Here is a 12,887-nt window from a genome sequence, read left to right as displayed (position 1 = left end):
TTTGCAGACGACACAAAGGTTGGAGGTGTTGTTGACAGTATAGAGGACTGTTGTAGACTGCAGCGGGACATTGACAGGATGTTGAGATGGGCTGAGAGGTGGCAGATGGAATTCAACCTGGATGAATGCGAGGTGATGCATTTTGGAAGGTCAAACTTGAAAGTTGAGTACAGAATTAAAAACAGGATTCTTGGCAGTGTGGAGGAACAGAGGGATCTTGGTGTGCAAGTACATAGATCCCTTAAAATGGCCACCCAGGTGGACAGGGTTGTTAAGAAAGCATATGGTGTTTTGGCTTTCATTAACAGGGGGATTGAGTTTAAGAGCCAAGAGATCTTGTCGAAGCTCTATAAAACTTTGGTTAGACCGCACTTGGAATACTGCGTCCAGTTCTGGTCGACCTATTATAAGAAAGACGTGGATGCTTTGGAGAGGGTTCAGAGGAGGTTTACCAGGATGCTGCCTGGAATGGAGGGCTTATCTTATGAAGAGAGGTTGACTGAGCTCGGACTTTTTTCATTGGAGAAAAGGAGGAGGAGAGGGGACCTAATTGAGGTATACAAGATAATGAGAGGCACAGATAGAGTCGATAGCCAGACTATTTCCCAGGGCAGAAATGACTAACACGAGGGGTCATAGTTTTAAGCTGATTGGAGGAAAGTATAGAGGGGATGTCAGAGACGGGTTCTTTACACAGTTGTGAGAGCATGGCATGCCAGCAGCAGTTGTGGAAGCAAGGTCATTGGGGACATTTAAGAGACTACTGGACATGCATATGGTCACAGAAATTTGAGGGTGCATACATGAGGATCAGTGGTCGGCACAACATCGTGGGCTGAAGGGCCTGTTCTGTGCTGTGCTGCTCTATGTTCTATGTCTAAAGCTTACTCATGAGGTTTGATCATCTCATACTCAGCGACTCCGAAAAAATTGAAGGGAGAACAACAGCGTCTGCTCGAAGCTCTCTTAAAAGCGGCTGAAACAGCATACACTGACAGACCTTCTATTATCAAATTACAAAGGATTATGGCCCTTAGGACAGCTCTAAACACCACACTTACCCAAACGGCTAAGAGGGAAATATTATTTGCAAAACAAAAGTTATATGAATTTGGTGATAAACCTGGTAGATATTTAGCATTTCTCACAAAGAAAAAGAAGGCCCCTCAAACTATCCCGTCTATCAAGGAAAGTGCGGGTATTCTGACTCATGATCATAAAAGGATTAATGCAATCTTTAGAAAATTTTATTCTGATTTATATAAATTGCAGGATTGCGAAGGCAGGACTAGGAGGATGCAGTCATTTTTTAAAAACCTGACCTTTCCGGACCTAACTCCAGAACAGGTATCGGTCTCGAATGTTCTCCTAACAATCCAAGAAATACTTGATGCAATCAGGCAACTTCAGAGCGGTATGGCGCCCGGCCCAGATGGCTTTCAAGCTGAATTGTATAAAGAATTTACAGGAATATTGGCTGGTCCACTTATGGACATGTATAACTATTCATACAGTCAGGGTTGTCTCCCGCCTTCGCTGAAAGAGGCGAATATCTCTCCTATCCTCAAAAAAAGAAAAGGACCCAGAAGACTGCGCAGCTTACAGACCAATATCCTTGCTAAATGTAGATTTTAAAATCCTCTCTAAAACGTTAGCATTGAGGCTAGAAAGGGTATTGCCACATATCATAAAGGAGGATCAGACGGGGTTTATTAAGGGCCATAGATCATCCAATAATGTTAGAAGGGTTTTGAATGTGATTCAAGCCTGCCATCAGGGAAAGATACCAAGTGTAGTAGTCTCATTACACGCGGAAAAGGCATTCGACAGGGTTGTATGGTCATATTTGTTTCACACACTGGAAAGCTTTGGCGTTGGAAAGGTGTTTACCAAATGGGACTGAACACTGTATAGTGATACCAAAGCAGTATAGTGATACCAATGGATTAGACTCGGATAGCTTCAATGTGGATAAGGTCTGCCGTCAGGGATGTCCTTTTTTGCCATGGCTATTTACACTAATAATCAAGTCACTAGCAGAAGCTATACAGGCTGATCCTAATATAACGGCCCCGAGGATTGGTACAGGTAAACATAAAATTACCCGTTATGCAGATGATGTTCTTCTATTTCTCAGTAATCCTTTGATGTCCGTGCTTCGCTTAATCCATTTATTAATACATTTAGCGTATTTTCAGGCTATAAAATTAATTTCTTAAAATCGGAGGCTATGCCAATGGATGGCCTTGCTAGTATATCCCACTATTGGATGGACCCCACTTTCCCTTTCGGTGGTCCCTGGAGGGTTTCTTATATTTAGGCATATTTATTACCCCAGTATTTGGTCAGTTATACAATGCTAACTTTGTGCATTTACTGGAAAGGATAAGACCATAAGACATAGGAGTGGAAGTAAGGGCAGGACCTCCAGTGATGGGGAGATCTTCCAATTTCCTGGCTAGGTAGAATAGCACTAATTAAAATGAATGTCCTGCCCCGTCTCCTATACCCTATGAGAATGCTTCCGGTGATGCTGCCAAGGCTGGCACTACATAAATTATATGGCTGGTGGTTCCTTTATTTGGAATCATTGACGGCCCGTCATTAAGCTGAAGAAGCTACAGCTTCCACAGGCAAGGGGAGGATTGGATTTCTCAAATTTTAGGAAATATCAGTTAAGTTCCCTATTAAGTTACATAGCCGATTGGGTCTCATCTGACCCGCAATCAATCTGGCTGGACATCGAAGCTTCTCAAGTAAAATGCTCACTTATTTACCTTTTATTTTCAGACAAGAGGAAAATCATTACGGATCAATGTAAAAACCCTATAATACTAAACACAATTAAAGCTTGGAATATAATGCGGCAAAATGAGGGCAACTCACATAAAACATCCCCCTCTGCTTCGATAGTGGGAGCATGGGGATTTCAACTGGGGCTTACAGATGTCACTTTCAAACTCTGGAGATCCAGGGGTTTCTCATGTTTAGGGGATCTAATTAAAGAAGGGGTCCTGATGTCTTTTGAACAGCTGCGTCAGAAATTTGGATTACCTAATGAAGACCTCTTTCGATACTTCAAAATTCGAGACGACACACAGAAGAAGACTATGTTATTAGATAGTCTTTATAAATCAGATAGAGAATGTAGAGTGCTATGGCCAATGGGGATATCTTCTGTAAGCACTATTTATCATTTATTACATGAAGTAGTATCGGGAGATATGAACAATCTGCTTAAAACATGGGATCAGGATTTGGGACTGGAAATCTCTATAGAAACGTGGAATGACATTTGGGAAAATGCCAGAAGAATTACTATCTGCAACAAACTCAGGCCATTCAGTTGAAGATACTTCATAGGGCCCATATAGCAACGGACCGATTTGCAATATTTAAGGCAGGAGCATCTCCATTGTGTCCCAAATGTAAAATAGAGGTGGGCACCCTTGTACATTGCTTATGGACCTGTCATAAGATCCGTAGATATTGGACTAAAGTAGCAAGTGCTCTGACAGAAATCTTAGGATCGGAAATTAGAGTGGACCCTTTTGGGCTTTTCGAACTTACCCTCCCTGGATATGCACAGGACGAGATTATTTTCTATTCTCTCTTTCTGTGCAAGGAAAAATATTTTGGTAAACTGGGTGGCTGAGGGCCTCCCTGGACTTTCGAATTGGCACAGATTATTCATGGAGTGTATTCCCCTTGACTTCCTTACAAATATGGTCCACCAAAAGACCACATTATTCCATAAAATATGGCAGCCCTTTTTGAATTACATAAATACAGATATTTCGGCCATCCTAACAAGGGCTTTTATTTAATTGAGATGGTGAACCTGACTGGTCCGGGGCCCCTTGAGAGAGGAATCCCGCATGAATACGGGTTTTGTTACGATTTGATGTTAATACATTCCGAGCATGTATCTCACTACCCAATTTCTGTGTTATCCGTCAGTTTTTTTTTCTCTTCTTTGAATAATGTAAGAGACTTAATTATACACTCTGGTTAGTTGTAGGTTAGATTAGTAGTTAGTTGAGTTTTGTTTATTTTCTCTCGGTATCGTTTTTTTGTTTGATAAATTTTGCTTATTATTTATTTAAGATTTAATTGTATATCAATGTTTATACTTGGGTTTATTTTTTATTTGTAAACTTGTAAAAATGTTAAATTTTCAATAAAATATCTATTAAAAAAAAACCAGAACACACGAACTCCAATTACTTTCACCTTCAACCACATTGCAAAAAAAACTGCATCAAAAGTTATTGAAATGTCATTATAAAACAGCTTAAATATTTACCCATATAACAGTCACAGCATTTCCAAAGAAATTTTCTTCAAAAAGCTTTGATGCGGTAATATGCCATATCACTTTAAGCATTTCATGTAAGCACTTAGGAGGAAATTATTATATCAAGGGATTCAGATGTACTTCAATTACACCGTTTTTTTAAGTCTTAGCCACGACTATGTAATGGACAGCCTGACACCATTTTGTGTATATAACTTACATAGTTTGTCCAAAATGTAGTATAGTGAAATTATGATTCAAATTATCTGCTCAGCCATGTTAGATTGCTGTATGACTGAACTGAAAAATCATATTTTGGCACCCGACTTAAAATCTATGGAGATAGTGTCAGAGGTTTCCTGCTTAATAACTGTCTGACATTTAGTGACTGACACCATGAGAGTAAAAAGAACTCCTAGGAAAACAGTCACATACTTTATGAGTTTACAGTGCTCAGTAGTTTCCTAAATAATAAATAAAAATTCGAATCAATCCATAAGCAAAAACTTTCCAACACTGAAAATATGGCTGAAACTCTACACAAACAAAAATCTGGAGCAGCGACTATATATGCTTTAGAATGCCAGGTAACGACCCAGTTCCCAATGCCGCCCATGCAGTAGTATGTGGAGCAGTAGTGAAGTTTCCTCCACCACACATACACAGAGTCTGGGCTGTGATCCTGTAAGCCCTCACTGCTGAGAGCAGAGATCCTGCTATCCCACCTCCTTACCTCCCCCCACCTTGGTCAGTGTCCTTCTACCCTGCCCAGTGTCCAAGGCACTGATCCTGGTCCTAGCAATGCCAGGGGGCACTCAACATGTAACTCCCCCATGTCCAGGACAGTGACCCCGATAACCTCCCAGTGTCTGGGGCAGAGATCCTTTCCCTCCCCAGTGTCAGGGCAATGACCCTGTAATTCATCAGTGTCCAGGGCAGTGACCCTGTAACTTCCCAATATCTAGGGAACTGACCCTAAACCTCCCAGTGTTCAGGGCAGTGAGTTCCATGTCCAGACAGCGACCTTGTAACACCCCAGTATCTGGGATGCTGACCTTGTAACCCCACCAGTGCCTGGAAATGCTGATACTGTAAATGCACCAGCATCCAGGGCACTAACCCTGTAACCTCCCAATGCCCAGGATATTGACCCTGTAACCCTCCCGACCCTGGTGTATGGGATACTGACCCTGTGACTTCCCTGTAACCCGGTATCCAGGATGCTGACTCTGTGACCTTCGCGCCCCCCCCCCCCCCCCCCCCAAACACCCCTCTCCCCTCTGGTACCTGTGATACTGACTCTATAAGGAGAAAGTGAGGTCTGCAGATGGTGGAGATCAAAGTTGAAACTTTATTGCTGGAACAGCACAGCAGGTCAGGCAGCATCCAGGGAACAGGAGATTCGACGTTTCGGGCACAGGCCCTTCTTCAGGAATGAGCAGAGAGTGTTCAGCAGGAGAAGATAAAAGGTAGGGAGGAGGGACTTGGAGGAGGGGCGTTGGAAATGTGATGGGTGGAAAGAGGTCAAGGTGAGGGTGATAGGTCGGAGTAGGATGGAGGTGGAGAGGTCAAGAAGAAGACTGCAGGTCAGGAAGGCGGTGCCGGGCTGGAGGGATTCGGCTGAGACAAGGTGGGGGGAGGGGGGATGAAGAAACTGGTGAAGTCCAAGTTCATCCCCTGTGGTTGGAGGGTTCCCAGTCGGAAGATAAGACGCTCCTCCTCCGACCGTCGCGTTGTTGTGGTTTGGCGGTGGATGAGTCCAATGACCTGCATATCCTCGGTGGAGTGGGAGGGGGAGTTGAAATGCTGTGCTACAGGGTGGTTGGGTTGGTTCGTCCGGGTGGCCCAGAGGTGCTCTCTGAATCGCTCCGCAAGTAGGCGGCCTGTCTCCCCAATATAGAGGAGGCCACACCGGCTGCAGCGGATGCAGTAGATGATGTGGGTGGAGGTGCAGGTGAATCTGTGGCGGATATGGAAGTTTCCTTTGGGGCCTTGGAGAGAAGTGAGGGGGGAGGTGTGGGCGCAAGTGTTGCACCTCCTGCGGTTGCAAGGGAAGGTGCCGGGAGTGGAGGTTGGGTCGGTGGGGGGTGTGGATCTGACAAGGGAGTCGCAGAGGGAGTGGTCTCTACGGAAAGCTGATAGGGGAGAGGAGGGAAATATATCCTTGGTGCTGGGGTCTGTTTGGAGGTGGCGGAAGTGACGGCAGATGATGCGCTGTACATGGAGATTGGTGGGGTGGTAGGTGAGGACCAGTGGGGTTCTGTCCTGGTGGCGGTTGGAGGGGCGGAGCTCAAGGGCGGAGGAGCGGGAAGTGGAGGAGATGCGGTGGAGGGCACCGTCGACCACGTCGGGGGGGAAATTGCGGTCCTTGAAGAAGGAGGCCATCTGTGTTGTACGTATTTTGAACTGGTCCTCCTGGGAGCAGATGCGGCGGAGACGAAGGAATTGGGAGAATGGGATGGCGTTTTTACAGGGGGCAGGATGAGAGGAGGTGTAGTCCAGGTAGCTGTGGGAGTCGGTTGGTTTGTAGTAGATGTCCGTGTTGATTCGGTCGCCTGAGATAGAAACAGAAAGGTCTAGGAAGGGGAGGGAGGAGTCCGAGACTGTCCAGGTGAATTTGAGGTCGGGGTGGAAGGTGTTAGTGTAGTGGATGAACTGTTCAACCTCCTCGTAGGAGCACGAGGTAGCGCCGATACAGTCATCAATGTAGCGAAGGAAAAGATGGGGGGTGGGGCCAGTGTAGTTGCGGAAGATGGATTGTTCCACATACCCTACGAAGAGGCAGGCATAGCTGGGGCCCATGCGGGTGCCCATGGCTACTCCTTTTGTTTGGAGAAAGTGGGAGGATTGGAAAGAAAAGTTGTTCAGGGTGAGGACCAGTTCGGTCAGTCGAAGGAGGGTGTCGGTGGAAGGGTACTGGGTGGTACGGCGGGAAAGGAAGAAGCGGAGTGCTTTGAGTCCTTCGTGATGGGGGATGGAGGTGTACAGGGACTGGATGTCCATGGTGAAGATGAAGCGTTGGGGACCGGGGAAGCGGAAATCCTGGAGGAGGTGGAGGGCGTGGGTGGTGTCACGAACGTAGGTGGGGAGTTCTTGGACTAATGGGGACAGGACCGTGTCGAGGTATGCCGAGATGAGTTCGGTTGGGCAGGAGCAGGCTGAGACGATGGGTCGTCCGGGGCAGTCAGGTTTGTGGATTTTGGGCAGGAGGTAGAAACGGGCGGTGCGGGGTTGTGGGACTATGAGGTTGGAGGCGGTGGATGGGAGGTTCCCTGAGGTGATGAGGTTATGGATGGTCTGGGAGATGATGGTTTGGTGGTGGGGGGTGGGGTCATGGTCAAGGCGACGGTAGGAGGAGGTATCTGCGAGCTGGCGTTTGGCCTCAGCGGTGTAAAGGTTAGTGCGCCAAACTACTACTGCGCCTCCCTTGTCAGCTGGTTTGATGGTGAGGTTGGGGTTGGAACGGAGGGAGTGGAGGGCTGCGCGTTCCGAGGGTGAGAGGTTGGAGTGGGTGGGAGGGGTGTGGGAGTTCAGGTAGCGGTTAATATCGCGGCGGCAGTTTGCTATGAAGAGGTCGAGGGCAGGTAGGAGGCCAGCACGGGGTGTCCAGGTGGACGGGGTGTGTTGGAGGTGGGAGAAGGGGTCGTCAGAGGGTGGGCGAGAGTCTTGATTGAAGAAGAAGGCACGGAGGCGAACGCGGCGGAAGAATTGTTCGATGTCACTCCGTGTATTGAATTCATTGACCCGAGAACGTGTGGGAACGAAGGTGAGACCTCTGCTGAGGACTGATCTTTCATCCTCAGAGAGGGGCAAGTCTGGAGGGACCCCCACCGCCCCCGCAACCTTCATGTTCCGCCCTCACCGACCTCGCAACCTTCATGATCGCGGCCCAAACAACCGCCTCCGGGATCGCCGCACAGACAACCTGCTCTGCGATCGTCATGAAGACAATCGCCAACAGATTGGCGACCTCCGCGGCTATGGGGAAGAACTCTGTCTCCGTGGTCGCCGCAGCTACTTCCGCCCCCAGTGACGTCAGCAACCTACATTTGGACCACATCGCCGCATGTGTCTCCGCCCCCCGCCGCGTTCCGTCATCACGCCGAACCCCGCCCCCCCGCCGCGTTCCGTCACCACGCCTAACCCCGCCCCCGGCTGCGTTCCGTCACCGCGCCTAACTCCGCCCCCACGCCGCGTTCCGCCACCACGCCTAACTCCGCCCCCCGGCCGAGTTCCGTCACCGCGCCCAACCCCGCCCGTCTCCATCACCATGTCCAACTCCGCCCCCACGCCGACCTCTGTCCCCACCCCCAGGCCTAACCCCGCCCCCACATCCAGCTCCAGTCCCACACCAGGTCCTAGCTCCCCGCCCTGCCGTGTGTTCACCATCCCTCCAGACTTGCCCCTCTCTGAGGATGAAAGATCAGTCCTCAGCAGAGGTCTCACCTTCGTTCCCACACGTTCTCGGGTCAATGAATTCAATACACGGAGTGACATCGAACAATTCTTCCGCCGCTTTCGCCTCCGTGCCTTCTTCTTCAATCAAGATTCTCGCCCACCCTCTGACGACCCCTTCTCCCACCTCCAACACACCCCGTCCACCTGGACACCCCGTGCTGGCCTCCTACCTGCCCTCGACCTCTTCATAGCAAACTGCCGCCGCAATATTAACCGCTACCTGAACTCCCACACCCCTCCCACCCACTCCAGCCTCTCACCCTCGGAACGCGCAGCCCTCCACTCCCTCCGTTCCAACCCCAACCTCACCATCAAACCAGCTGACAAGGGAGGCGCAGTAGTAGTTTGGCGCACTGACCTTTACACGGCTGAGGCCAAACGCCAGCTCGCAGATACCTCCTCCTACCGTCGCCTTGACCATGACCCCACCCCCCACCACCAAACCATCATCTCCCAGACCATCCATAACCTCATCACCTCAGGGGACCTCCCATCCACCGCCTCCAACCTCATAGTCCCACAACCCCGCACCGCCCGTTTCTACCTCCTGCCCAAAATCCACAAACCTGACTGCCCCGGACAACCCATCGTCTCAGCCTGCTCCTGCCCAACCGAACTCATCTCGGCATACCTCGACACGGTCCTGTCCCCATTAGTCCAAGAACTCTCCACCTACGTTCGTGACACCACCCACGCCCTCCACCTCCTCCAGGATTTCCGCTTCCCCGGTCCCCAACGCCTCATCTTCACCATGGACATCCAGTCCCTGTACACCTCCATCCCCCATCACGAAGGACTCAAAGCACTCCGCTTCTTCCTTTCCCGCCGTACCACCCAGTACCCTTCCACCGACACCCTCCTTCGACTGACCGAACTGGTCCTCACCCTGAACAACTTTTCTTTCCAATCCTCCCACTTTCTCCAAACAAAAGGAGTAGCCACGGGCACCCGCATGGGCCCCAGCTATGCCTGCCTCTTCGTAGGGTATGTGGAACAATCCATCTTCCGCAACTACACTGGCCCCACCCCCCATCTTTTCCTTCGCGACATTGATGACTGTATCGGCGCTACCTCGTGCTCCCACGAGGAGGTTGAACAGTTCATCCACTGCACTAACACCTTCCACCCCGACCTCAAATTCACCTGGACAGTCTCGGACTCCTTCCTCCCCTTCCTAGACCTTTCTGTTTCTATCTCAGGCGACCGAATCAACACGGACATCTACTATAAACCAACCGACTCCCACAGCTACCTGGACTACACCTCCTCCCATCCTGCCCCCTGTAAAAACGCCATCCCATTCTCCCAATTCCTTCGACTCCGCCGCATCTGCTCCCAGGAGGACCAGTTCCAAAAACGCACAACCCAGATGGCCTCCTTCTTCAAGGACCGCAATTTCCCCCCCGACGTGGTCGACGGTGCCCTCCACCGCATCTCCTCCACTTCCCGCTCCTCCGCCCTTGAGCCCCGCCCCTCCAACCGCCACCAGGACAGAACCCCACTGGTCCTCACCTACCACCCCACCAATCTCCATGTACAGCGCATCATCCGCCGTCACTTCCGCCACCTCCAAACAGACCCCAGCACCAAGGATATATTTCCCTCCCCTCCCCTATCAGCTTTCCGTAGAGACCACTCCCTCCGCGACTCCCTTGTCAGATCCACACCCCCCACCGACCCAACCTCCACTCCCGGCACCTTCCCTTGCAACCGCAGGAGGTGCAACACTTGCGCCCACACCTCCCCCCTCACTTCTCTCCAAGGCCCCAAAGGAAACTTCCATATCCGCCACAGATTCACCTGCACCTCCACCCACATCATCTACTGCATCCGCTGCAGCCGGTGTGGCCTCCTCTATATTGGGGAGACAGGCCGCCTACTTGCGGAGCGATTCAGAGAGCACCTCTGGGCCACCCGGACGAACCAACCCAACCAACCTGTAGCACAGCATTTCAACTCCCCCTCCCACTCCACCGAGGATATGCAGGTCATTGGACTCATCCATCGTCAGACCACAACAACGCGACGGTCGGAGGAGGAGCGTCTTATTTTCCGACTGGGAACCCGCCAACCACAGGGGATGAACTTGGACTTCACCAGTTTCTTCATCCCCCCTCCCCCCACCTTGTCTCAGCCGGATCCCTCCAGCCCGGCACCGCCTTCCTGACCTGCAGTCTTCTTCTTGACCTCTCCGCCTCCATCCTACTCCGACCTATCACCCTCACCTTGACCTCTTTCCACCTATCACATTTCCAACGCCCCTCCTCCAAGTCCCTCCTCCCTACCTTTTATCTTCTCCTGCTGAACACTCTCTGCTCATTCCTGAAGAAGGGCCTGTGCCCGAAACGTCGAATCTCCTGTTCCCTGGATGCTGCCTGACCTGCTGTGCTGTTCCAGCAATAAAGTTTCAACTACTGACCCTATAACCCCTTCCCATCCTGGTTTCTGGGATACTGACCCTGCCACCTCCCCTCCTGCCCTGGTATCCAGGGATGCTGACTCTGTAACCCCCACCGACACCCTCTCCCCCCGGGACATCGACCGTGTAACCGCCACCCCGTCTGGTACCTGGGACATTGACCCTGTAACTGTAGTGTCCAGGGCAGTGACTCTCTCTACCCAAATGTGTTTACCTCCGTCAGACGTAACCAAAGTTTGCAATGATGAGCTTTGTTGTTGTGCTCTGAACAATAGGCTTACACGAGAATGGCTAAGGAAGCACGATGCAAATCCCAAGGTTAAAGTTAAAATCAAGTTTGCGTTTTCAGTGAATGGCAATTGATTGCATCTATCATCACTGTTGCAAGTGATAGATGGAGGAGCTCGACCGAGTTTGGTACAAGACTTGGTAAGGGGCCAGATTCCCCATCACATGTTTAAATTCCTTTCACTGATCCCCCTTCCAGAACCTGTTTGCATGTGCAATGGCTGCCAGGTTAATTCACATCCCCCCCAGACCCGGGTGCGAGAGAAGCGTCGTATCGCGCCTTTCAGCAATGCTCGTCACCTTATCACTCGGAGTAAAACAGCCACAATCACTGCAGTCCCCGGTTGGGATTTACTCTGGCTGTTTGTTGCTCGGTTCACTCGGCTCTACGGCTCGTTCATGCGGACAGCCCGTCTGCAGTTTCGCGCCAAACCCGCGCGCCCTTCTCACCGTGGGCGGGGGAGCTGGCACGCGGCTCATTGACCGTTAGAATCGCGCGGGAGGCGGTTGGTGCAAAGCGTTCGAAACGGCCACGTGGCAGCGCCACGCCCCTCCCTACACCCCGCCCATCTCCACTAGTTCAACTGCTGCTCCTCCTCCATCTCCCTCCTACACCAGCTCTCCAAACCTTCTCCCAAACCCACTCCACATACCCCCTCCACCAGCTCCGCAAACCCCCTGTACCAGACCTCCAAAACCCTCCCCATACCCCCTCCACCATGTCTACAAACCTCCTCCCCACGCTCCTCCACCAGTTCTCCAAACCCCTCCACCAACTCTCCAAAACCCCTCCCCATAACCCCTCCAAACCCCACCAGCCCTCCAAACTCCCTCCTCATACCCCCTCCACCAGCCCTCCAAACTCCCTCCTCATACCCCCTCCACCAGCCCTCCAAACTCCCTCCTCATACCCCCTCCACCAGCCCTCCAAACTCCCTCCTCATACCCCCTCCACCAGCTCTCCAAACTCCCTTCACACACCCCTCCACCAGCTCTCCAAACACCCTTCACACAACCCTCCACCAGCTCTCCAAACAACTTCCATCAACCTGCCAAATCCCCTCCCCATACCCCTCCACCAACTCTCCAAACCCCCTCCTCATACCCCCTCCCCATACCCCTCCACTAGCTCCCCAAACCCCCTCCACCACCTCTCCAAGTCCCATCCCTCCTCTTGTGCCAGGAGATGGTGAAAGAAGCTGAGCAGGTTATTATTTTTACAATAACTAAAACTACAAGCTCTTTTTTAAAAAGTGCGTATGTCATGTGAACACCTTTCACCTGTAAATTTTCTCTTGAAGTCACAAACACCCTTATCTCGACAAACAATGCAGAGGTTTCGAAGAAAATCCACCACCAGCCTTTATCGGGCAATTAAGAATGATCAATGAATGTCACCTATTCATTGCAAATATCACCCATATC

At 50.8% G+C, this 12,887-nt stretch overlaps 1 protein-coding gene across 1 annotated transcript in view; it reads right to left on the bottom strand.

Annotated features, from left to right (window-relative positions):
- The window catches only part of LOC122559883 (double-strand-break repair protein rad21 homolog), a 151,539-nt gene extending 139,650 nt beyond the window's left edge, over positions 1–11,889 (bottom strand). The window contains exon 1 of the mRNA XM_043709990.2: positions 11,763–11,889. The gene's annotated coding sequence lies outside the window, so the exon portion shown is untranslated. The remainder of the gene's footprint in view (positions 1–11,762) is intronic.
- Between the last annotated feature and the right edge of the window lie 998 nt (positions 11,890–12,887).

This window comes from Chiloscyllium plagiosum, unplaced genomic scaffold (assembly GCF_037043375.1).
Source record: "Chiloscyllium plagiosum isolate Xiang-an unplaced genomic scaffold, Cpla_swu_hap1 HiC_scaffold_15, whole genome shotgun sequence".
Lineage (NCBI taxonomy): Eukaryota > Metazoa > Chordata > Chondrichthyes > Orectolobiformes > Hemiscylliidae > Chiloscyllium > Chiloscyllium plagiosum.
The sequence above is the reverse complement of the archived record's forward strand: the minus strand, read 5'-3'. Positions and strand labels throughout refer to the sequence as shown.